This window comes from Myxine glutinosa, chromosome 14, assembly GCF_964187855.1.
Source record: "Myxine glutinosa chromosome 14, kmMyxGlut1.1, whole genome shotgun sequence".
NCBI classification, from domain to species: domain Eukaryota; kingdom Metazoa; phylum Chordata; class Myxini; order Myxiniformes; family Myxinidae; genus Myxine; species Myxine glutinosa.
The window spans coordinates 26,302,600-26,312,458 of record NC_136274.1 but is presented as its reverse complement, the minus strand read 5'-3'; positions in this window follow the sequence as shown (position 1 = coordinate 26,312,458).

Here is a 9,859-nt window from a genome sequence, read left to right as displayed (position 1 = left end):
CGTCAACTCGACAATGCTGTTTGTCATGGAGTGGTGGCTTTACGAAATTACGGCATGAAACAGCGTGCTATTGCTCGGCAGTATGGCATCACTCAAGGTCAGGTGTCAAAGATCCTGAAACGAAATGCTCAGAGGGGTGTCCCTACTTCAATACCGAGGCCAGGACGTCCACGCAGAACCACAAGGAGGGATGATCGCCAGCTGCACCGGTTAGTCCGCAATGGCCGTACCAAGTCAGCTAATCGGCTTAGGGCTGAGTGGCAGCAACTGACAAATGTGCCTGTATCCAGAAGGCTAGTCAACCAACGACTGGTTCAAGCAGGCTATCGTGCCAGGTGTCCCCTGAGAAAGCCACGCCTGACCTGACAACACCGCCAGCACCGATTGCAGTGGGCCAGAGAGCACCGTCAATGGCAGCCAGGACACTGGAATCACGTGATCTTCAGTGACGAGTCTAGATTTCTGGCTATCGTCAAGATGGCCACGTCCGAGTGCGCAGACAAGTGCATGAAGCCTACAACGAAGATTGTATAGTGCCAAGAGTCCAACCTGGAGGTGGTGGGGTGACCGTTTGGGCTGCTTTTCATGCAGGGGGCAAAACTGACCTGCTTGTTCTGAATGGAAACCTGGACCAGTTCAAGTACAGGGCCATTCTGGAAGAAACACTGCTTCCATTTGCTCGTGCAGCCTTTCACGGAAACTGTCTTCCAAGATGATAATGCACGGCCTCATCGTGCTCGCATGATCCAACACTTTCTTGCTGACCATGTTGTAGAGCATATGGAGTGGCTTGCCATGTCCCCGGATATGAATCCGATAGAGAACTTGTGGGCAGAATTAACGCGTCAAATCGACCACTTGGACCAGCAGCCGACCTCTGTTCGTGAATTGCAGCAGACTATTGTCACTGCATGGCAAGCGATTCCTGTCCAAACCTTGGCAAATCTCGTGAACAGCATGCCTTAACGTGTACGTGCTCTCCTGAATGCTCGTGGGGGTTACACGAAGTACTGAACTGTAATTTTACTGTCCGTAATCCCAGTCGTAATGTAACTTTTGTTTTTGTTAAAAAAAAAATTTGGCAAAATAAAGAGATACTTCTGGAAAACGTACAGAAGTTTAACACAGTACTGTCCATGAATTGAGTTCGATATCAGTTTAAATCACTTTCAAGGATCAATTTATTTGTTTCGAAATGTCAAATGTGGTTTTTGTTTCTTTTAAAGGTCACATTAACAAAATCTAGAATAATTTCAACATAATTCCAATGAACTTTTGGTTCTAAGACATCTTGAAAAGTAAGTTCACCCCCACCAAAAAAATATTCCATATTAAATGCCAAGTCTGTATGATATACATATCGTAGAGTTTGTTCGATACCTTTGTTCATGTTGTCCACTATTGTCCAAATTGTTGTGAATTGTTATATCCCTCATGATCAATTTTATGGTTCGCATGGCCACACATATTGGACCAAGTGTTTTTAATTGTGAAATATTGTTAATTGCTTTGTGGGAAATGATAAGGGAAAAGTGTTAAATTTATTGTTTTTGTTTGTATTATTTTTACTTGAAGAATCATGCGAAAAGAAAATTTATTGGTATCTTGGTACAGATTGGCATGTACTTGGTACAGAGTATTTGGATGTTCATAATATATTGTTTATAAAATATCAGTTGCAGTATTAGAAAAGCACTTGTAAGAAATACGATTTTCCCAGCTGTTTGAACCGAATCAGGAAGATAATAAAAGTTTTTGTGGTCATCAGATGACATGTACCCTCTTATTCAAAATGCATCAACAATGGCATTTTTCAAGCATGACCTCCTCTTCATAAAAAATTTTTTATGACATTTCAAATGTATTAAATAAATAATGTATGATCCTATGCTCTCGGTATAGAATATACAGGAAAACATGGAATGGAAAAACCAAAAAATGGAAACACCTGGGGAAATGACAGGCTCCAAGCAACAGCTTTGGCATGTGTTAATGAATCAAATAACATCCCAGCATGCTTAGGGTCATGTATAACAATGCCTGGTTGGTAACAGGCCTGGTTGCCTATAATTATGGCTAGCATGGCTGCAAGAGGCGACCCTCCAATTCCCCCGACAACAAACCACGTGTGGTCACCCAGTGGTTTCATGAGCATTACACTGATGTTATTCATACGTCATGGCCTCAGTCACCAGATCTGAACCCAATCGAGCATTTATGGGATATTCTGGGATGACACCTGAGACAGCGTTTTCCACCTCCATCAAACAGGTGGGAGTTGATTGACATTCTCATGGGAGAGTAGTGCCCCATCCCTCTTGCAGAATTCCAGATGCTGGTGGACTCTACGCCATGGCGCATACAGGCCGTACTGGCTGCACGTGGTGGCCCAACTTCATATTAACTGACTTTCCATTGGTGTTTCCAATTTTTTTGTCCACTACCTGGATGTGTGTACACATACAATTCATTAAATGATATAATGTTGTTGTATAAATGACTTCCAAATGTTTTAATCATTCCATTACATTGAATGCACCAAAATACTGTTGCATTTGTGGGGGTAAACAAACAAATACCCTAGTCAAGATGGAATCGTGTAGATTAGCATGCTCCGTATGCCGCAAAGAACCCATCTCGATGTATCAAATAGTGTTGACTGTCAGGGTAAGTGTTTAGGTGTCTCCACATGGAGGAGTGAAGTTGTGCTATGTAGGTAGGGTCTGGGAGATTAAATCCCCTGTGTGTAAACCCCTCTTGTAATTTTTCCTAATGTTCTTATAAAACTCAGCCAGCCTGGCAATGGACTCATTCACTCACCATGCCACCAGAGCAAACCAACACCCAGCACATTTGCCGATCATGCCAGTCAAGCCCCAACTTACAACCACCGACGTCATCCGAACACTCCCTAACAGCAACTAAACTCCGCCCCCACCGCCCCCCCCCCCACCGACGACTTGTAACGAGCAGGCCACGCCCCTGTCTTCGTGATTGGTGGAGGCGTGATGAAATGATTGAGTAGGGCTCTGTGATTGGACAGATTGTGACGTCAGCATGGAACATATGGGAGCGGAGGAAGAGAACACGGTCTTGCCATCTTGGTCTCTCTTGTCCCGGGTTTGGTTGTGGGCTGTCAAAGTTTTCTCTTCTGGTCCTGTCTTGATCGCGGCGGTCGCTTGGTTGTTTTGCGTGGGAGGATGACGAGCGCTCATCTGTGTGCACCGGGGAAATCATCGGATCCATATTAGCGAAGAAAGATCATGCCTGCTTGCAACCAGCTGCTGGTGTGAGGCAAGCATGATTTCACGCCATCTTGTGCGTTTCCCCGTGCCGTGGTTCGAGGCGACGACCAGCAAGCCTTACCAGCCATTTGGGGATGCAAAGCTGAGTGCTGGCCGATTACCGAAACATTTTTTATTTTATTTCATTATATTTTCCCCTTGTTTGTATACAAGTCTGGATGAAAACGTCTCAATTAGGAATTTTAGTTTTTACCTTACCTGTCATTGTTATTTGCATTTATTTTCATTAAATAATTATTCGTCAAATCTTACTTTTCTTGTATTGTGGATTTTGCTGTCCCGTCTTTGTGTTTGTGGGTTCGGATAACCCCTGCATGTGTTCCCGATTAGATAAGGATCGGGCCTTCCCACGCGCGCCAAAGACAATCCCACCAAGGTTCGGAGTATGCCTCGGAGTTTAAGCTTGTTTCGGCTATTCGTCCTCTTAGGGTCATAACCCCGGGGACACGACAATATCATTGTTGCACAATGATATGCATGCTATTCAACATGGTCTATTATAGTAAAATGAATAAAAGATCAACTCAGAAATATCTAGACAGGAAGAGCATTCAAGGACGAGTATTTTGACATCAGTTCGAATAAAATCAGAAAGATAAAAACCTTTTTATGGTCATTTGAACACATGTACTGTACCCTCTTATTCCAGATGTATGAAAATGGTGTCTTCCAAGCATGACCGTCTTGATAAAAAAGGTGTAAAAATATTTTTTTATACCACAATCCAACTGTACATCATACCTGAAAATGATCCTAAGGCATCACCCTAACAGACTATAAAGTCCAACCTTCTGCGTGCTTGGTGCGTCACGTGACCGAATTTCTGCCACTTCAGCTCCTCGACCAACCTAGAAAATTAATGTTGCCTTTTCTTTATTGTGTTGCTGAAACTCTGACAGAGAATATTGTGTGGAAAGTTTGAAAAATTCTGGGAAAAGAGGAATGTTTCTGGGAAGAGTTGGGAATCTTTTGGGAAAGTTGGGATACCTATGGAAAAATGTTTTTGGAAAAGTGGATGTTTTCTGGGAAACAAGGAGAATTTGTTTAGCCTTTCTCCAGATAAGCCTTAAAAACAATTTCCGTTGCACCCTGTTAGAAAATGTTCATTGGCATCACAAGAAAGCTGAGTATCTCATCTTGTAGGTGACCAGCTCGCTTTGGCCAATTTGGTACACACCTTTCAGCACATTTGGCGTCACCGAGCGTGACGTTTTTTGGTGCTTTTTGTCGTTTTAGATAATGGAACCCATGGACCAGGGAATGAACATTAATCCGTCCCTTGCCAAGAAAAAATGGGTATCACAGTATGACAAAACTGTTTGCACCACATGCCTGAAGAGGGACTGACAAGTTGGTCGATGCCACATCACAAGGCCTGGACAAATTATTTTCTTGTATGAGGGACGTGAATGATGATACTTACCGATGTGCTCAAGAGCATGAAGCAGTGCCCAAATCCAACTTCTGTGTACCTGTCAGTTATCATCGCCTGTGCTATAAAAAATACACACGATAGGCTGAACATGTCACGGAGCAAGAGAGCGAAGGACCATCTACCTCAGCAGAAATCCCTCAAAGAACATCAAGGTCTCAGAACCATTTGACAGATACAAATATATCATCTGTAGTTGCGTCAAGAAACATGACGACTCCTAATTCATCAACATTGTCACACCAACAGTGAAAAGGCACGAAAGTTTGCTGCAAAATGTATTGGTGACACTTCTTTGCTGGCAAAAGCATCTGGTTTTGAACATGAGGCCCTAGAAGGGAAGAACCATAAAAAATTGTTCAGCCCATTATTATTGATATTAACAAACACTGATCGCTTGAAACGTATAAATGTGGACACATCCATGGAAAACCTAGATGTATTTTCTAGACTCTAGAGCATTTGATTGGCTGATTCGTGATAACCAAAAAGATATACAGTGTGGTAAGGCTTATGATATGATTATATTAGGAAGAGTACCCGTCCCAAGTGACGGGAAAAGCTGGCATAGGATCTCCCTCCCCTCTCTCCTCCCTCTCCCACTTTCTCTCCCCCACTCCCTCCCTACTTTCTCCATACTCTCTCCCCCACTTCCCTCCCTCCCCCACTCCTCTCTTCTCCACTCCCCTCTACCTCCCCCAATCCTCTCTCCCTCCTATGTCTCCCTCTCCTGCCCCTGTCTCCCCTCTCTTCCCAACTCTTCCACACTCATCTTCACGTGCATTCAAATGGAATACGTAACCATGCAAAGGCCTTCAAAACCACTAAAAGACGTCCTGGCAAGGTTCTGAAATGTCTGATTGCTCTTCTTGTTATGACATATTGCATTTGTTCACATCCATCTATGTATCAACGATTATATTATAAGGCCAGATAAATAAAGGTATTCGTTTCAAGGGGATTTTTCTTTTCCAAAAATTGGTGCGAGCAGGTACAATTCGTTTATTCTTTTTATTTATTTCCTTGACAAAAAATCATGGGGTTAGGTGGACATTTTCCACTCATTTTCCATTTTATTTTCCATTGTTTTTTTGTATTTTTCTGGAAATGGGAGACCAAAAATATAGATCTCAGTCGTTTTCAGAACGTTTTCTTTCTAAAATGGTATGGCAGGCAGAATTCTGTTTATTTCACAACAACAGCACTGATTGTAAGATCTGCAAATGGTTTTATCATGTTGGAAAGACATGTTTGAAGAGATATTATTGAGAAGACTTGTTGCACTACAAACTGAGAACATATTATATGATAATAAATCGAGTGGAATTTTTGTCTGAAATGATACTCGGTGTTTGATTGCTTAGAGTATTTGCCCTTGATATTCACCATGACAGTACATATTATGTACCTATGTACAGGAAAACTAGTCCTCTGTCCCATACAATGCCTGACATTCAAATGTATTCGTATCAATGAAAGGATTATCCAAAGACGCAACTTTACCCCTTAATTTTTAGTGTGCGCCAAATTGACCCAAGCGACAGGTGTTGGAGGTGTAAATTAAGGAACGGTTGATAGGGAAACATTTGGATAATTTCAAACTAATTGAGATCCTCAGCTTTCTTGGAGCACCATTGAACCTTTTCTAACAGAGGAATGTAATTAGGCCACCAAATAGCTCATTTGGTCCTTGTACTAGTTGGAAAAGTGTGAAATTTTCCAGAAAAGCAATTCTGAGAATGCTGGAAAATTTGGGGGAACGTGGAAATTTTCTAGCAAAAGGTGAAATATCTGGGAAAAGTGAGAAATTTCCCAAAAACGTTTAAACACTTCTAGGTAAGATGGAAAATATCTGATCAAAGGTGGATATTTTCTCAGAAAAGTTCAAATATTTCTCAGAAAAGTGCGGATATTTCTCATAAAATTTTAAATATTTCTCAGAAAAGTTCAAATATTTCTCAGAAAAGTTTAGATATTTCTCAGAAAAGTTTAGATATTTCTCAGAAAAGTTCGAATATTTCACAGAAAAGTTCAAATATTTTTCAGAAAAGTTAAATATTTCTCAGAAAAGTTCAAGTATTTCTCAGAAAAGTCGGATATTTCTCAGAAAAGTTCAAATATCTCTCAAAAAAGTTTAGATATTTCTCAGAAAAGTCGGATATTTCTCAGAAAAGTCGGATATTTCTCAGAAAAGTTCGAATATTTTTCAGAAAAGTTAAATATTTCTCAGAAAAGTTTAAGTATTTCTCAGAAAAGTCGGATATTTCTGAGAAAAGTTCAAATATCTCAGAAAAGTTCAGATACTTCTCAGAAAAGTTCGGATATTTCTCAGAAAAGTTCAAATATTTCTCAGAAAAGTTGAGATATTTCTCAGAAAAGTTCAAAAAATAGTTCTCAGAAAAGTTCGAATATTTCACAGAAAAGTTCAAATATTTTTCAGAAAAGTTAAATATTTCTCAGAAAAGTTCAAGTATTTCTCAGAAAAGTCGGATATTTCTCAGAAAAGTTCAAATATCTCAAAAAAGTTTAGATATTTCTCAGAAAAGTCGGATATTTCTCAGAAAAGTTCGAATATTTTTCAGAAAAGTTAAATATTTCTCAGAAAAGTTTAAGTATTTCTCAGAAAAGTCCGATATTTCTGAGAAAAGTTCAAATATCTCTCAGAAAAGTTCAGATACTTCTCAGAAAAGTTCGGATATTTCTCAGAAAAGTTCAAACATCTCTCAGAAAAGTTCGGATATTTCTCAGAAAAGTTAAATATTTCTCAGAAAAGTTCAAATATTTCTCAGAAAAGTTCAAATATTTTTCAGAAAAGTTAAATATCTCAGAAAAGTTCGGATACTTCTCAGAAAAGTTCGGATATTTCTCAGAAAAGTTCAGATATTTCTCAGAAAAGTTCGGATATTTCTTAGAAAAGTTCAAATATCTCTCAGAAAAGTTCGGATACTTCTCAGAAAAGTCGGATATTTCTCAGAAAAGTTCAAATATTTCTTAGAAAAGTTCAAATATTTCTCAGAAAAGTTGAATACTTCTCAGAAAAGTTGGATATTTCTCAGAAAAGTTCAGATACTTCTCAGAAAAGTTCAAATATCTCTCATATAAGTTCAAATATCTCTCAGAAAACTTGGATATTTCTCAGAAATGTTGGAACCTTTCAGGGTAAGCTGGAAAATTTATGTAGAGAGGTTGAAAAACTTTTATAAAAGTGGATTTATTCTGGGAAATAATAGAAAACATCATTATCCTTTTGCATTTAATTGTTTTCTAGAGCGAGGACATTTCTATAAATGTGAAAAGCCAACATGATGTGAAAAGCATATGTACAAGGCAACATTAAGTTACAGCAAACGTTTGGAATTCTGAGTCCAAGGTTCAGGTGTTCTATTAAATATTCATCAAACGTTACTTCCCTATAACTCCACACTTATATTTGTTACTTTTCCAATTATACACAAATAAAACAGGGGATCATGAGTTCCCTAGCTCATCTTCTTCCTGCATCATAGCCTCACTCACCTTATACACCAACATCGTCCTGTTTTCCAATGGAACTTAAACGCTCTCCTTCTCACATAACCGAGCGCCTTTCCCATGCACTCACTCTATGTTCCTTGCTATCCCTCCATTCTTCACCCATTCCCCACCCTTTATTTCCTGTCCAACGCAGCAATCAGCATGCGGACAACGGCCATGGCGAGATCGGGCCAGGACCAACCGAGAGGAACAGTGTTCAGTAATGGGTACAAACGGAGAATTGTCCAACTCGGCCCTGGGTCAAAAAATCCATCAAGCAAGTCGGTTTTGTCCATCCCTCTCCGGGCAATCCATCAGATGCCCACAGCTCAATGCGGACACTGTCTTGGCCGGACACGTCTGGGAATTATCTTTCCAAGTGACATCACAATGTTTGCAAACTTTCTGAAAGTTTTGCACAAGGTTAGCAAAAGTTTCTTCTCCATCTCTGTGATGGTTTCTCTCCGGCAGGGAGGAGGTTCGCACGGTGAAGGAAGGACAGAACATCGAACAATCTGAATACATTATAGAAAAACTGACATTTCCTCAAGTTCATACTTACAAGTTAGGATGATGACAACCCTGATACAATCTTCCCAGGAAGCCACCACGCAGCACCATAAAAAGGATCCAGTGAAGGGTTTAGTGGACCCGAACATGGCTCCAGGTGCACGCAGATGGCATTAAAACAAGCCCAGAGGACGACACAGGGCAAGGTTGAGTCTTACACTGTTGTTTGAGATGCAATCGAGGACATTACGTCTTTCATGATCTAAAGGTCTTTCCTCTTTGTAGTTGAGAATGTGATTTCAACCCCCCCCCCTCCCCCCGCCTTCCCACTCCCCTCTTTTTGAACTCATGAGACTAATCTTTTCTATATCTATATATACTGTATAAAGGAAAGTTTTTGTTTGTTTGTTTGCTTGTTTGTCTGCACGCGCTAATCTCCTGAACGGTGAAAGATAGGAGGAAACCTCTGACACAAAAAATATCGGAACAGGCCCCGGGAAGGTTATAGGCTAGGTGGCGAGGCCGGTCGAGGCCGCTCCGGCCGGGCCGGGCCCATTTCGCAATTAAAAGCTGAGCTGAATTATAGTAGTCAATCTTCTACGGCCGCGGGTAAAAGCTGAATTATAGTAGTAAATTCATTCAAAAAGAACTAAAAATGTCGGGACGGGCCCCAGAAAGGTTATAGGCTAGGTGGCGAGGCTGGTCGAGGCCGCCTTTGCCGGGCTGGGCCCATTTCACAATAAATCTTCTTCCTCTTTCAAAATTCTCTTGAGGTACAACTTATGCACTTAATGGGAATATCTGACTGATTGCAACACATGCTTTCAAAATTCTCTCTCGCGGAACCCGACAGAAGAAAGAACAAGGAATCGTTGAGCACTAACTGATACTGGGCTCACGTCAGACCGATGTTCAGAAGATTAAATTCATTCAAAAAGAACCCGGGCAACGCCAGGTGCATTCAGCTAGTTTGCTAATATAATCGTAAATGATCAATATTTTTTTTTTTCTTTTTTTTTGTATACTGAATCGAGGCCGGTGAAAGAGCTAACATTTATTTCACAAACAAATCAACCAGACAAACAAAACATACAAAAAG